The sequence below is a fragment of the Diadema setosum genome, chromosome 20, assembly GCF_964275005.1.
Source record: "Diadema setosum chromosome 20, eeDiaSeto1, whole genome shotgun sequence".
Classification (NCBI taxonomy): domain Eukaryota; kingdom Metazoa; phylum Echinodermata; class Echinoidea; order Diadematoida; family Diadematidae; genus Diadema; species Diadema setosum.
In genome coordinates this window covers 33,157,757-33,174,527 of record NC_092704.1, presented here as the reverse complement: position 1 = coordinate 33,174,527, position 16,771 = coordinate 33,157,757, and the positions used below count along the sequence as shown (strand labels likewise).

At 36.3% G+C, this 16,771-nt stretch overlaps 1 protein-coding gene and 1 pseudogene across 1 annotated transcript in view; both read left to right on the top strand.

Moving 5' to 3' along the window:
* LOC140243623 (sushi, von Willebrand factor type A, EGF and pentraxin domain-containing protein 1-like) overlaps positions 1-16,771 on the top strand; it is a 447,365-nt gene that overhangs the window by 275,186 nt on the left and 155,408 nt on the right. The window lies entirely within an intron of this gene.
* Positions 9,143-11,586, top strand: LOC140243968 (uncharacterized; annotated as a pseudogene).

Below are 16,771 nucleotides of genomic sequence, written 5' to 3'. Positions count from 1 at the left end.
AACACTTTGAATGCGTTGTGTGTTAGCATGTTAATAGCATCAATCTGCCTTGTATTTTCCGTACGTAAAGCGCACAGAAACGTAACCAAACGTTACCAAATACAGTGAAATGCATTGTACGGCGTGGTACTATCATTAGAAGTATATCCCATTCCCTTTTTTTTTAATTTGCTTGAAGCAGTCGTCAAACCATGTGTCATTTTCGTAGCAACATCACTTAGGAATTAGAATGTATGAAGATAATCGTTACTCATTTATTTTGGGCTACTATTATAGCATTTACATTTTCAACTTTTATTGACATGCAGTATTATGTTACTGTATGGTTACGATTACGAATGTTGGTTATGAATTCAAAAGACTGGTTTATTAATTGAACTATAAAGGTAACTGTTTACAGCTGTTTTCAAAGTAGTTCGATACAATTTCAAAACGCAATCGAAGTCATCGTCATAGGGGGAACTGATAGCTCTAGAAAACTTGTTTAGGCTAGTAAAGATTGCCGTATGCAATCTTTGTAGAAAGTTCTGAATTAGGCCATCTTTTGAGTATATTGAGAAATTTTATAAAGAATTATTTGTTTTGATTATGTCAAGAATTAGTTTGAACTATGAGAATAAAAAAGGCGCGGTTACCCAAACAATGTCGTAGGTCGATTAGACATGATGGGTAAAGTAAATTCATGACTTGACTAATTTTACTGAATTGATGATCTCTTCTGTAAACCATCAGTTATGTCTTGTAGATGATACCTCTGTAATCGTAGTCAAAATTCTTTTGAGCGATGAGACGAAAACCAACAAACAAAATGCCGTGTATCATCGCTCGAGATTCCATCATTTGGCGTCACCCGACCAACAATACGTGGCAATTCAAATGGAATGTTATGTTGTGGGACAGCAGACTGTGTTACGATTTTTAAATGTTTCGAGCAATTGTTTAAAAAAAAAGAGAAAATGAGGCAAAGTTCAAGAAATTAGAAAAAAAACACGTAAATGCAGGCGATCATGTTTGATAATCAAAGTAAGAGATTACACTCGACCGTGCGGATGTATATGATTGCCTTATTTACATGTCTGATTTCTGTAAACTATGTTATATCTAAATTTAAGTTCCCTTCCCTCCTTGATAAAAGTTGTGTTGGGTTTTCGCTATAGGCATTTATTAGGAAACGCTGTAAAAACGACAACAAATGCCTATTATACATCAAGAGATGACCTATACAAACATGAAACAAAAATTCTGTACGTTCTGATATAATGCAACTGCTTGTTTGTTTGTTTGTTTGTTTGTTTGTTTGTTTGTTTTGAACTACCACGGTCTTTTTCGGGGGAAAGATGAAGAAAAGTAGTAGAGTGTATCACTCTCAAATCCGGATGATTGCGATAAGTGTGTATCCCCGCCCTTTCTATACAGGTAAGCTTGGTATCCTATTATAAAAGCCTGCATGTGTCACGCAGAAGAACTGATTCCGCGATCACTTTTAACCTTTCATAAAATTCACGTTTTAAGATAGTAACGATAGCTTATAGGAGATAGGGAAGTTAGCGTCCCTGACTGTGGTTCTGAACACAAAAGGGGACTGAAAAATTATTTTACAAATTAGCAGACATAATGCCGATCCTCCAACACTGTTGCTCCATTCCGTCACTGATTCTGCTATCAATGGCGAAGAAAGAATACTGGTTGCGTGATTATCCACGCCTTGATAGCAGGAAGTTTACCTTTCATTGTTTAAGGCTTCGTTGATGCGGGGTTTACTCGGATACAAAGCGTGAACAGTGTCGTCCGAGTTCTTTCATTCGAAATTCCTCAGAATACGAAATTCAATGGGCAATTAGCGCTGCTACTTCGCAAAGCTGTTAGCCAAATTCTTTGCAGACTTGACCTCTCACATGTCAGCTTCACGCAATACACGACAAACAGCTATCATTACAAACATTCTGATTAAAAAACAAAACAAAATGAAGAAGCACACTTTTGAGTAGCGACACAGCTTTCTGTCCATTTCTCAAATAGGTCCTATACTTCTAATAAATACACAAATGACAAGAGAGAATATCCTCCAAAGGGAACACGAGCTATTTGGGCATTAATAGTGTTTGTCTTCCGATTTCTCTTAATGCCGTCACGGCCCAAACCGTTATAAGAAATAGGGCAATAAGTTTTATTAACCAGGGAAATAATAGTACGCATTACATACATTTGGCGAATTATCATACGCATTGTCGACTTTATAAAAACGAGAATAATTGACAACTTAGGCCTTACTATATCTCCAGAGATGAACTTAAAACAGCAAGTCACATACCAGGGAACGAAAGTTATGATTATTTGAATGAATTCATTAATGAGGCCAATTAATAACCGTTGAAAGAGTACACACACGCATAAAGATGTTTCAAGCTCGATATGTGATAATTGTATTAGCTCATAGATAAAGTATCATAAATTTTGCGTGATCGTTCGTTGAAATTAAGTTTTCAGCGCGATTTGTGCGTCACATCAATCACCACTTCATGAAATGGAGTGCATGTATCAACGAAACTCGCTGGTCATGCAATCGATAGCCTTGGTCAGCTCACTATTATTGCGTAATTCTAAAACCCTCACCGCTTGGCCGCCGACGCCGCCGTGCGCACCATGCTTTGTTTTGTCTTTAAGGGTCAAGAGCATAAGGTACACCCTGGCAACGGAGGCGGAGTCTCGATCGGGCAAGAACAATAGGTGCGAAACACAACGCACAGGCGAGCGTTCGAAAAAAATGTAACCGAAAAAAATTGTCTCAGAAAAACTGTGATTTGGGACACTTGCACTCATTTTTACACGCTGAAATTTTCTGTACAAACAGATAAAACCTCAAGGAATCAAAATCCGTCATAAAAAAAATTCGACCCGAGCAGTGCTTCCCCTTCATTTTCGGCTCATTACGGGAAAACTTTCCGTGCGACTTATGAATCATTTTGTCGGAGCGTCACACCTATATAGATATTATGCCATTTATAGACATTTCGAATATTTTTGTTGTTGTTGTTCATTTTCCATCTGTGAAGATGGCTGGATAGCCCATATTCAGCTACACTAAGCTGGTCTTCCATGGGGTCCAGTTGGATGTGGGGTGGGACCACTTCACCGGGTTAGACACCCTGCTCTTTGCGATGAATGAATGAAGCGGGATCTTTTACGTGCATGAGCTGTGACTCTCTCATACACGGGACCTCCATTTTATGTCCTATCCGAGGGACAGAGTGTTTTGCCTCATGCTAGAGGGGACGGTATGTTTACACACAACATTGCTCAGTCCAGACTCGGGTTCGAACCCGGGCCGCGTGATCGTGAGGCAGACGCGTTACCGACTGAGCCAACTCAGCGTGTTATGTGTGTTATGTGTGTTATGTGCTATCTGTGTTATGTGTGTTATGTTTGAAAACTGAGAGAAACTGGTATTACAATCATTATGAAGCAATAGCCTTATTGCTGTTGTTGCTTTTGCTAGCTGTGAGCTAGTATACTATTTTAATACAATGTCCTATAAGGATGAGGATGTGGGGGGGGGGGGGGTAGCCTGACATAGTTTATGTGGTGGAAACAGATAGAAATAACTTTGGCTCTACGCGGGAACCATGTTCATGCCTTCTTCTGTTATTTTTCTATTCATTGTATAATACATTGTTTGCTCAGGGTATCAACCCCGCTTGCCTGATTTCTTTATGTAAAAAGTTTCGGTTTATTAAACCCAATTCATATAGGCAACTGGGGAGAAACTGTTTTGGTTACGTAAGAGCAATGACTCACTGCACTTGTACGGGCAGTGGCAATAGCGTACCATTATCATTATCCTGTGGTCGTGATTTTCATAAGAATGTGAATAGTTGACCGCATTTAAAACGTTATCCAACCAGACTGCTTTTTCCCCATTATACATTTAAAGGGACATTCCAGATGATTTTCATAATTTCACATCATGTAGTACACAAATTGACAACTCCATGTACAGATTTGTGGAATTTATTGTGGTGCTTGAGCAGAGAAACAATACTTTGAAAAACCTTAAACAAATTACACTGAACAAGGATGATGACATAGGAGGTTCACATATTTCAGAAATGTAGCAGTGTAATTCCATTACAATACTGCTTGCTTGCAAGTTCACCTGTGTATAATCTATGCATGCCTTCTTCTTTTGTTCTGCTTCCTTGAGCCCCAACTCATGCATTCTTATGGTGATTCTGCCATGTCATCATCCTTGTTCATTGCAATTTGTTCTAAATTTTGAAAATATTCTTATTCTTCATCCCAATTATCATGAATTCTGCAACTCTGTCCTCAGTATAACTAATTTATAGTTGTTCAAATGTAAAACTCTGAAAATCATCCGGAGGTCTCCTTTAACGCATAATACGGCATGCCGAAGTCTGTATAGACAAGAGTTTTACTTACCCCAGCATCCCAGTATAAAGTCCTTCATGATGAAAATTTTGGCGAGGATCTCAAGTCACCTTGGTCACATGCTACGTTCCTGTTAGTTTTTGTTTTGGTTTCACCATGATTTCGTGCCATTGTGTTGACGGTCTCGGGCTGCCCGAAGCTCACTAAAATTGGTTTTTATCACGTTGTCAAATTTCGCCATGGTGTCACTCAACGTCACTCTGAATTTTATTTTGTTCTGTTTTGTTTTGATAGATAAACCTTTGCGGTAGTTTGATGCCCTCAATCTCAGTATAAAGATCCGTAATATTTGTTTTGTATAGGATTTTTTCACTTCAATATTGCATCAAACTTTCTCAGTTTTCACAAGAATAATATAGCATCTTTTTATAATCTAATATTGTGTAATAATGTATATTTCATTCATATCGTAAAGAAAGTATGATTAATCTTATACGCTTCCTATTGACTGCAGCTTGATTAATGTCTCCATTTTCTTTAAGTTGCTCTTTTGAGTGCTGCTATATTTTCATCGTTCACTTCCGTCATTCTTGATTATCTTATATTTCCTCACATACTTTTTGCCAAGACAAAACGTAGGGAGCTTCTACTTCTTCTTTTTTTATCTGCTCATTATGCCCTGTACTGATTCTGCAGAATTCCGTTTGCAGACCTTGTTATTTAGTGTGTACGCTTTCTACTTTAGTTGTTTATGTCTTCTGTGTTCTTTGATTGTGTTGCTTGAATTCTAAATTAAGATGTTTTTGCCTACACGCTGTACTATCCCGAACTCGGAATTGTTTGTGCTTCATCTACGTTCACATATATCATTCTTTTGCAACCTCGCCAGTTGACATGCCTTCACATACTTTATGTTCTGCGTTATGGCTAATCGACCCAACGCAGCATTTGACTCCCTGATGACGATGAACTCTTTGATTTGTTTAGACGCTCGTCTACCGAATCAAGTCAGATCAATTCACGTTCTTCTGCACTTTTTGAAAACCTCGTTGCCAATAATATCAATTTTTCTTCTAATGATTTGTTTAATGATTTTGACTTTGAATATGATTCCACTTTAATCTCCTCCAAATATGTTACTGTTGATCAATTCAAAGATTTTGTGAAAGATTTTTCAGAAAGTATATTTTCTATAGTACATTTGAATATTATTAGTATGAATAAGCATTTTGATGAATTACAGGTATTGTTAGATCATCAAAATAAACAACAAATATCTGTAATAGGTTTAACAGAAACATGGTTATCATCTGATATTAATTTACCGTATGCATTGAATGGCTATGATTTGATTGTAAATAATAAATCGAATAAGACCGGCAGCTGGGTTGCGATTTATTTATCTAATGAACTTGAGTTTGATATTTGTGATGATTTAAATATAATGAATGAAATGATATAGTCTCTGTTGAAATTTCCATCCCTCAAAGTAAAAATATCATAGTTGGTGTTGTTTATAGACCCCCAAACTCCAGTTCTAAAGATTTTCTAGATAGTATCACAAATTTATTAAAAAAGCCCTCTTTTTGTTAAAAAATGTATTTATATAATGGGTGACTTTAATATTGATTTGATTAAGAGTGATGATAATACGTCACAAGAACTTCTTGAATTATTTTTGTCATCCTCTTTTTTGCCATTAATTTCCAAACCTACACGTGTTACAAATCATTCTACCACCCTCCTTGATAATATTTTTACTAACTCTTTACAAGTTTTGAATTCTTCTATAATTTTATCCGATATGACCGATCACTTTCCAATTATAACATGTTGTGATCTTAAGCATTCTTTTAATATAAGTCTTATTTTCCTTCATTTAGACGTAGAGCCACACCGGAAAATTTAGCTAGTCTTGACGCTTGTTTAGATAGGGTTGATTGGCCAAGTGTTTGTGATACTGATGATGTTAATGTATCATTCGATAATTTTATGGAGATGATCAACAAGCATTTAGATGATTATATTCCTAAACTAAAAGATAAGTCAGTAAATTATAAAACAACACCTAGACTTCCATGGATTTCGAAATCTCTCCTCCGTTCAATTAACAGGAAAAATAGGTTGTATTATAAATTCAAAATGAAAAAAAAATGAGGAGTCAAAAAATAAATATACATCATATAAGAATATTTTGATTAAGGTGATACGATCGGAAAATCGGAAATACTATACCATTCAGATAGAAAAATATAAACATGACGTGAAGAATACATGGAAGATATTAAAGCAGGCTATAAATATATCAAAAAATAAATTGAATATTACAAAAATAAGATTTGATAATCATGCCGTCAATCCCTCGTTTGAGGCGAGTCCCCAACTGGGTTTCTCCAAAGTGGGGTGCGTTTATTTGTCGTTTGGGAGTTGGGAGTCGAAGTACTTGTCCATTGCAAATAAACTTTTTGCTCAGACGTGACAAACCTGGAGGCCAAGCCAGGGTTTGATGACTCCAGCAGCTGTCGTATTACGTAAGAGCATGATAAGGATATCTGCCTGTGGCAGACCATTCAAAGTGAACTCAATTTTCTCTATTCTTTTTAAAGTTTTCAATTTTATATTCTATTGAGAAATTCTATGGTCATCCATTTTACATTTCGAACGAAAAAAATTGACCCGTAAATAACGAAAATACAGGAATAAGAAGGAGAGCATTTTGCCGGTGCTGACAATGTGCTATTTGGCAGTGAGTTACAACGGGGAGGTGAGACTACCTCCCTGGTTACAATCAGCCTGCTGACTGGATCATTGAGAAAGCAGCTGTCGTATTACGTAAGAGCATGATAAGGATATCTGCCTGTGGCAGACCATTCAAAGTGAACTCAATTTTCCCTATCCTTTCTAAAGTTTTCCATTTTATATTCTATTGAGAAATTCTATGGTCATCCATTTTACATTTCGAACGAAAAAAATTGACCCGTAAATAACGAAAATACATGAATAAGAAGGAGAGCATTGCCAGTTTGCCGGTGCTGACAATGTGCTATTTGGCAGTGAGTTACAACGGGGAGGTGAGACTACCTCCCTGGTTACAATCAGCCTGCTGAGAAAGAGAGAGAGAGGGAGAGAGAGAGAGAGATTGGGGGGGGGGGAGAGATGGGGGAGGGAGAAGGGGAGAGACAAAATGGAATGTTCCAGTCACTGCAGTACAGGCATGCTCTGTCTGCATACGCTGAATGTCTACACTCACACACACACACGTACACACACACACGCACCATGGAGCTACATAGCCCATGCCAAAACCAAAACAATCTCCTCCTCTCGCGGTGCCCCCCCCCCCTCCTGTGGTGCTGTGGCGATGACTGATGCTTAGATTAGGCCAGGGTCAAGAAACAGGTGTTTTATATCTTTGATTTTAAGTCATTGATTGCCAAGATATGCACTGGCATTATTTTCGGGGGTGTAGCCTCTTCAAACGAGAGATTTGCGTCATTAGTAGTTTAATTTATGCTCGAGGCTCAAATCCTGATATATCCAACATCACTCTAACCGAGTTATGCAACCAGAGACTTCAGTGACTGAAACATTGAATTTTCTTAATTTTTTGGACACGATCAATGGAAAATTGTGAGGTTATGACATGGTCAGGTCACTCATTTGCATATTCTTATCCACTGTACAAGAAATATTTTGCAAAAATTAGCAAAAATAAAAAAAAAATAGTAACTTCCTTATTTTTCATCAGATTACAGTCAAATTCTTACCATTGAACTTTTTTTTTGTCAGACTAACTTATTTTTAGACTGGATTTCCCCTTTAAGGAGGATTTGACTTTATTGCAAAGAAATAAAATGCCAGTAGAATTGAAAATTCATTATCTTGATTTCCTTTACTGTAAATTTATCGCTAAAATCAATCAATTGAAATGGAGATTTGTAAACGAATCCCTGCTATGTCTTATTTCTAGTCTTTGACGTCGTCTTCATCTTCGATGTCGTGACCAACGTCATCACCAAAAAGAACCATGGTCATCTTTGATTTCTCATTTTAAGGCAACTTTAATTCAATCAGGTGATTGCTGATTGCAAAATATGATTACATTTGTAAATTTACATGATAAAGAGACGCGATGTAACTCATTTTTGATACTCGACATCAAAAAAGGCATTTGGGAGGCTTATTTCCAGACACCGCGCATGCGCACTTGAATGTCTACAGAAGAAGATCGGATTACAATTAGGCCCAAATCTTTTGTTTTCATAAAAAAAGGGATATTCATTTAATATCCAGACCAAAGTTTAAGTCATTTAACACATTTTTCACAAAAATATACAAACTTAAAGGGTGAAACTTGAAAAATTGCACAAATTTTGTAAAATTTTCTTGAATTTTGTCGAATCGTTTCCCATTTCGTTGTCGATGACGACAATCTGAGGGCCTATATCGCCAAACTTTGCTTTGCATCATATTTCCCATCTTCTGAAAAATCTAGAAATACCAAAATATTTGGTTATGAATGAAAAATAAAGGCATGGGGACCACTTTATTAGGATAATACCCAAAATGCTCTTCCCCCGTATTCGCGAAAAGGTCGTTCCGGAAGTGACGTCACAAAACGTCACAGGGCGGGTCTTGGGACCCAATTTTTTGTTTGTTAACATCACTTTTCTGACTCTCCAGACCAAGGGCTACATGGAAACAACAATGAATGTTCGGTGCAGAGGGGGTGCACGTTGACACCCACTAGCCCATGGCCTACAAGGTATGCTTGGAGAAGAACAAGCTGGCTTTCGGGCTGGATATTCCACAATGGATCACGCCTTTGTTTTGAAAACTTTAATTGGTATATATTTGTCTAAATGCAAACGAATTCATTGTGCATTCATTGATTTTAAGAAAGCCTTTGATATAGTTGATAGGGTATCACTTTGGCATAAAATGTTGAGGTCTGGGGTGGATGGTAAGGTGTTTACAGTTATAAAGAATATGTATGCTCAAGCCAAATCTTATGTATTAGTAGATGGTCAACATTCTGAGGCTTTTCAGTGTAATGTTGGTGTACGGCAGGGTGAAAATTTATCGCCTCTGCTTTTTGCATTATATCTCAATGATTTTGAATCGTTCTTGAGTTGCCGTTTCAAGGGACTACGGTTTTTGTTTGAAAAAGTTTGTGTTGATATTTTAGACAAAGAAGTCAGATCTTTTTATACATTTATATGTATTGTTGTATGCAGACGACACTCTTCTTCTAGCCGACAGTGCAGAAGAGCTTCAGTTGGCTTTGAATGCATTGCATCGATATTGTATAGATTGGATTTTGTCAATACTACAAAAACTAAAGTCATGATTTTCTCAAGAGGCAAAGTACGTAACTTTCCATTGTTCAGTTTTGGTGAAGACAAACTTGATGTAGTGGATGATTTTGTTTATTTAGGTATTCAATTTAATTACAATGGAAGTTTTAAGATGGTTATTTCTAAACAGGTGACACAGGCAAGGAAAGCACTTTTTTTTTCTATGTCAATAAAGGTTCAGAAACTCAAGCTTCCTGTGGATATTCAATGCAAACTGTTTGATCAGTTAGTGTTACCAATACTATTGTACGGGTGTGAAGTTTGGGGTGTTGAGGATTTGAGTCAAATCGAAATTTTTCATAGGAAATTCTTGAAGTTGTTATGTATAAATAAATTTACACCAGATTGTATGGTATATGCAGAAATCGGGAGAACACGACTGGCTAATACTTATATAATATTGGATGGCCTTGAGGTTAATACAAGGATATATTGGACGAGCTATGCACAAATATTGGACGAGTCGAAGACGAGTCCAATATTTTGCTTAGCGAGTCCAATATTTCCTTGTAATAACCGAAAAAAGGACACCCAATATTATCATTATTATCCTACAGAGGATTTTAGCAAAGACTATTTTCACTTACCCTTTCTGTCTCTGAGTGCTGTATGGTCTCCTACTGTACTTGATCCTAACATGGGGTATGGTACACTCTTCTGTGCAAGTTAATCTACTTCATTTCCAGATAAAACAGTGATCTATGTATTTTGATGTACAATTTTAACTAATTAAAATATGAAGTTTGCGTGTATAAACATAGAATCTTAGAAAAAACGACATCATTAGTTCATTCGTGATTGACCAATCACAGACGTTTTTTACTTCATAATTGGGGTCATCTCGTATATCTCAATCAATCACGGTGCAGTTTATAAAAACTTTGGGGAATCCCCCTCTTGCCGTCCAATATTTTAAATATTGGTCGCCTCGGCAAAAAAAAAAAATATTGGTCGAGTTCAACAACCTTTCTAAGTGGGTCGGAGGTTATGAGGTGCGTCTACAAAATAACACTTGTATTTGGGCTCTAAAAATCCTCTGTATGGATAATAATGTTAAATATCGTATGGTTAGCTTCTGGCTGAGGATAACAAATGGTTCTTCTGCTAAATATTCATTCAGGTTTTATACACTCCAAAGATTAATAAGTCAACAGGACACAACCTTTGTATTTAAGTGGATATCTCATATTGAGGATATCTTAAACAATGCTGGTCTTGGTGTTGTATGGCTAAGAAAAGGGGAAGGATTTACATGTAGTAGCCCAACATGAACTGGATATTGAGTACCTTGAAGCTGAGTTTAAGTGATATGTCTAAACAGGATTTAATGGCAAATGTGTGGTCAAATAGAGTGTGTTTAAATTATAGGATTTTTAAGACAAATAGTCTCTTTGAAAGGTATTTAGTCCAGTTGAGTATAAAGAGGGATAGAATTTCATTGAGCCGTTTTAGATGTAGGTCAAATCAGTTGCCAGTTAACAATAGAAGATTTGTACAGTCATTTGATGTAAGGGATGTTCAATGCCCTTGTTGTGATAGACATGAAACGGGTGATGAATTTCACTATGTTTTCGTATGCCCCTTCTTTGAAAAGGAAAGACAGTTATATTTAAGCAATCATAATTAATTTTGGTTAAACGTCCTTGCTCATTACACATGTCCGGATTATTTTCATGCTCGCATTTAGGACAGCTTAAAAGATTAGTATTATTTGTGAGGCTGATCATGTCATATTTTGCAAGTTTGCAGAAGCCTGAACAAGTTGAGTGCACTGTAGTCAAGAAAGAAAATAACTCGTAGTGGTAGAAAAATTAAGCATCCAGTGATACTCAATCTCTAGTACATATGTAGTTGTATGTCACGATTGTTTGGTCGTAATATGGTTCATACAATTAGTTAACCTTGCTTGCCAATCTGTATATCGCTGTATAATTATGTTTAGTAGGTATAGACTAATATATCACAAACATGTATTTATTTCATATTTATTGTACATCGTAATGACCATGTCTTGTATTTATGTGTTGTACTCTCATACCCCGGAATGGGGTCGGAAGAGTCGAATAAAATCACTTAATCACTAAAAATCAAGCAGAACCCATGGTTTTATTGAAATTATTAGAGACTAACAAGATGTCATAAGTGGTAACTTTTAACAAACGGTGCCCTTATCTGTCATTTGAGTAAAATTACAGCTTATTTTACATGCAAGTAGAATTGTGCTAGTTTTCAAATTAAATGTTCTCGACACTTTAAGGGAAATCCAGTTCAAATTAAGAGTTTCTTCGCAAAAACCGATAAGTCCATTTTTGCCAAATGGAGATATTTGTGATTAAAGGTCAAGAAAAATAAAGAAAATTATAAGATTTTCTTTGCTTCTTTTGACCATAACTTCAAAAATGTACCTTTATATGTAGTGATCAATATATCATTTAAAAGGTATTATTTTGTACTTTATGACAGAGACCGTACTTCAAAATCTTCAAAAATGAACCCATGCCGTCAATCCCTCGTTTGAGGTGAGTCCCCAACCCCAGTTACCCAAAGTGGGGTGCGTATATTTGTCGTTTGGGAGTTGGGAGTCGAAGTACTTGTCCATTGCAAATAAACTTTCTGCTCAGGCGTGACAAACCTGGAGGCCAAGCCAGGGTTTGATGACTCCAGCAGCTGTCGTATTACGTAAGAGCATGATAAGGATATCTGCCTGTGGCAGACCATTCAAAGTGAACTCAATTTTCTCTATCCTTTCTAAAGTTTTCAATTTTATATTCTATTGAGAAATTCTATGGTCATCCATTTTACATTTCGAACGAAAAAAATCGACCCGTAAATAACGAAAATACAGGAATAAGAAGGAGAGCATTGCCAGTTTGCCGGTGCTGACAATGTGCTATTTGGCAGTGAGTTACAACGGGGAGGTGAGACCATGGAGCTGTAGCTCCATGGTGAGACTACCTCCCTGGTTACAATCAGCCTGCTGACTGGATCATTGAGAAAGAGAGAGAGAGGGAGAGGGAGAGAGAGAGGGAGAAGGGGAGAGCGAGGGGAGAGAGGGAGAGAGAGGGGGAGAGATGGGGGAGGGAGAAGGTGAGAGCAAAATGGAATGACAATAGTTCCGGTCACTACAGTACAGGCATGCTCTGTCTGCATACGCTGAATGTCTACACTGACACACACACACACGTACACACACACACGCACCATGGAGCTACATGGCCCATGCCAAAACCAAAACAATCTCCTCCTCTCGCGGTGCCCCCCCCCCCCTCCTGTGGCGCTGTGGCGATGACTGATGCTTAGATTAGGCCAGGGTCAAGAAACAGGTGTTTTATATCTTTGACTTTAAGTCATTGATTGCCAAGATATGCACTGGCATTATTTACTGGGGTGTAGCCTCTTCAAACGAGAGATTTGCGTCATGTAAAATTGTTGAAGATCCTGGTGATATGGCAAATATGTTTAATTCTTATTTTTCAGTGATTGGAGAGAATCTGGCAAAAGAAGTACCGCAGTCCGATACGCATTTTGCAAAATTTTTAGGTCGATCCAATCCCAGTTCTATTTTCTTACCTCCAACTACGAAATATGAAATAATAGACAATGTTACTGCAATGAATAATGAACGAATTGCTGGTTATGATGATATAAGTAATTTTATTATAAAGGGAATTATATTTTCTATTGCTGATCCACTTTCTCATATTTTTAATAAATCCATATTACATGGTGTTTTTCCTGATTGTAAGAACATTGCTAAGGTGTGTCCTTTGTTCAAAACAGGAGACAGTTTTGATATAAGTAATTATAGACCTATTTCTCTACTTTCATTCCTATCTAAAGTTTTGGAAAAATTGATTTTCACAAGAACGATTAAATTTCTTAATTATTACAATGTTTTTACGAATTCTCAATTTTGGGTTTCGTCAGAAACGCAGTACCATTTATGCTCTTTTGAAGTTTATTGATAACGCCGCACATACTATAGATGACCATTCTCATCTTGTTGGTATCTTCCTGGACTTCTCCAAGGCCTTCGATACAATTAATCACGAAATTTTACTTCATAAATTGTCTCATTATGGTATACGAGGGAAGGCCTTGGAGTGGTTCAGGAGTTACCTGCAAAACCGAAAACAATATGTATCTTTGAACGAGCACAGCTCTAGTCTTGAAGTCATTAAATGTGGCGTCCCTCAGGGTAGTATATTAGGACCTTTACTTTTCATCATTTACATTAATGATTTTTGTAGATCGTCTGACGTACTTTCTTTTATACGTTTTGCCGATGATTCAAATATTTTTTTCTCCCACCAAAATCTAATCACTCTTGTCCATACTGTTAATTCTGAATTTAAAAAAAAAGTGACTCAATGGATAAGAGCCAATAAATTATCACTAAATCTTCAGAAAACTAAGTATATGTTATTCAGTAAGTCTATAACAGTTTTACGCACAGATATCATTTTTGATGACATTCACTTAGAGCGTGTATCTCTTACAAAGTTTCTCGGTATTACAGAGGACGATAAACTTTCGTGGAAGCCTCATATTATTAATATTAGTAAGATAATTTCGCGTAATATTGGTGTTATTAATAGACTTAAATCTCATATCCCGTTGTCTTCTTTGCTGACGTTGTATTATTCATTAATATTACCTTATTTAAATTATGGAATCTTAGCATGGGGTAGTGCCCATCAAACTTTATTAGATTATTGTTATTACAAAAAACAAAAAAAGGCAATTCGTATTATTTGTGGCGTTTCTCCACGTTCCCATGCAGATCCATTATTTTTTAGATATAAGATTTTAAAAATTAAAGATTTGTTTTTCTTTTAGCTGGGTCAGTTTATGTTTAATTATAACACAAATGCACTTTCCAGAATTTTTGGTTCAATGTTTCCTCGAAATCAATCTTTTCTTAATTATCCCACCAGGCGACCAAATGAGTTTCATTTACCCCTTCTGAGAACAATATTGGCTCAAAATACATTTATATACACTGACCCTAGATTTTGGAATTCTTTAATTTGTGATATAAAAAATTTAAGCGTAAGATAAAAATCTATTTGTTGAACTCATATTAAGATATATACGATTCATCACTTAGCTAGTCTAAGCCTAAGGGTTCATCGTCAATCGTCAATCGTTGATTTCATCATTGTGTATTTTTTACATTATCTTATTTGTAAAAACTTTGCTCGGCTGATCGAGCTGAAACACCTTAATTCCCTCTTCTGATCCCGATGTTCAGCGTGTTGGCTATTCCTTTCATTTCCTTTTTCTTTCTCTCCTTTCTCTCCATTATTCTTTTGTGTTTTATTACTGTCATGGCATACCCTACTGTAAAGTCATGTAATGTCGTTGTGTTTCTACTGTCTTGTTCTGTCCTGTCTTTGTAAAAAAAAAAAAAGTTTCATGTATTCACAAGAATCCTTTGAGTGGTTCACAATTTACAAGCGTGCTTCTCAGTGAACCTCTCAGTTCTTTCTTTTTTTCTCCAAACATAACTTTGTATTTTACCGGTATGCATGTATAATTTCGTATTTGTTAACCATTATCTACCATGTAAAGTCGAATACATGCCTATGTTATATCTTCTGATTCATTTCGTGTTATGTTTGCCGAAAAAGAAAGAAGGAATGAAATAAATGAAATGAAATGAAATGAATGAAAGGTACTTGTCGGATTATTACCCCCTATCGGAACATTCCAATTTGATGGTTTTACTTTCATTTCCAACATTATAGGTTAAAAGTGTATTGGTATCCGTATTACACTAAACTTATTAACTTAACTACTATATTTCCAGGTTTTAGAAACGTGAAAAACTAAAAATCAATTAATTAATATTAAAAAAAAAATCAGCATCATAGAGGTATTACTTAAATGCCAATAAACACCTGGGAGTCACGTTCTTCCAGCGGGCGGCAGCACAGAAACAAACACGACGATTTGGCCGCACAGAAGCGTGCTGTTAGTCAAATTCACCAACAGCGCTGACGGTTACCTGACATCGCAAGGCTGCATAGAAGCTAACAACAGTGATGCCGTTTTAACAATTCACTAACAGTGCCAGGGGCACCGATAGTGACAATGTTAGTGAATAGTTTCTTGCGTGCGCTGTATCTTCAGTTGTCTCCTGTTTTATACCATGTAGACATACTACAAAATAGATTGACTTAGACCTAATTAAGATTGTGGCGGGTATATTTGCGACTTAGATTTTACTGATGACGACAAGAGGAGACCTAGATACGATCCTTTTATTTGCTTTATCATTATTATTATTATTATTATTACTATTATGAGTAAAGCACTTAACCATTAATAATATACGTTAGTGACAAGTCGAGGAAATGTGCACTTGTTTTTTTAATACATTTCGTGAAATTCTCTTTATAATTTTCTTATATCGTTCTACGCATATTGTACACTGTAGCAGTCTTCTAATCCAGCAGTGACTCCAAAAACTTCAAAAAAATCATAACTTTTGAACCGATTTTCTGATTTTCCCCAAACTTTTATTGGTCATATAACTGTGTTCTACTAATGGTGCTGCATTCACTCAATCCACATTTGAAGAGCTCAGTTGCAAAAGGTACTACATCCATTTTCCATCAAAATCCACCTTTTGGTCTTGATGTAATCATTTTTAGGACCTCTTTACACCTATAATAATGAAAAGCAGAATTTCCCAAGAGAAAGTGTTTAAACATTACATTTAAAAATGAGTTGGGTTTCAAAAGGTACTACATCCAGTTTAGGTGAGTTTCAAAAGGTACTACATCCACTCCAATCACATCATCGGGAAATTCACCAATCAAAAAGCAGCATTGACTTGACCCTCTACCATTGTCTACTGACTTAATCTGTAAACGATACAAGTTTGCTTTTGGCTTTTTGGCTTTCTGTTAAAATCATGCAAATCTGACAAATCTCTTGAAAAACTCATCACATTTTGATCAAGCAATGGAGGAAAATGAAGGAGAATTCATTGACAAAACAAACCATCCCAAGAAAAA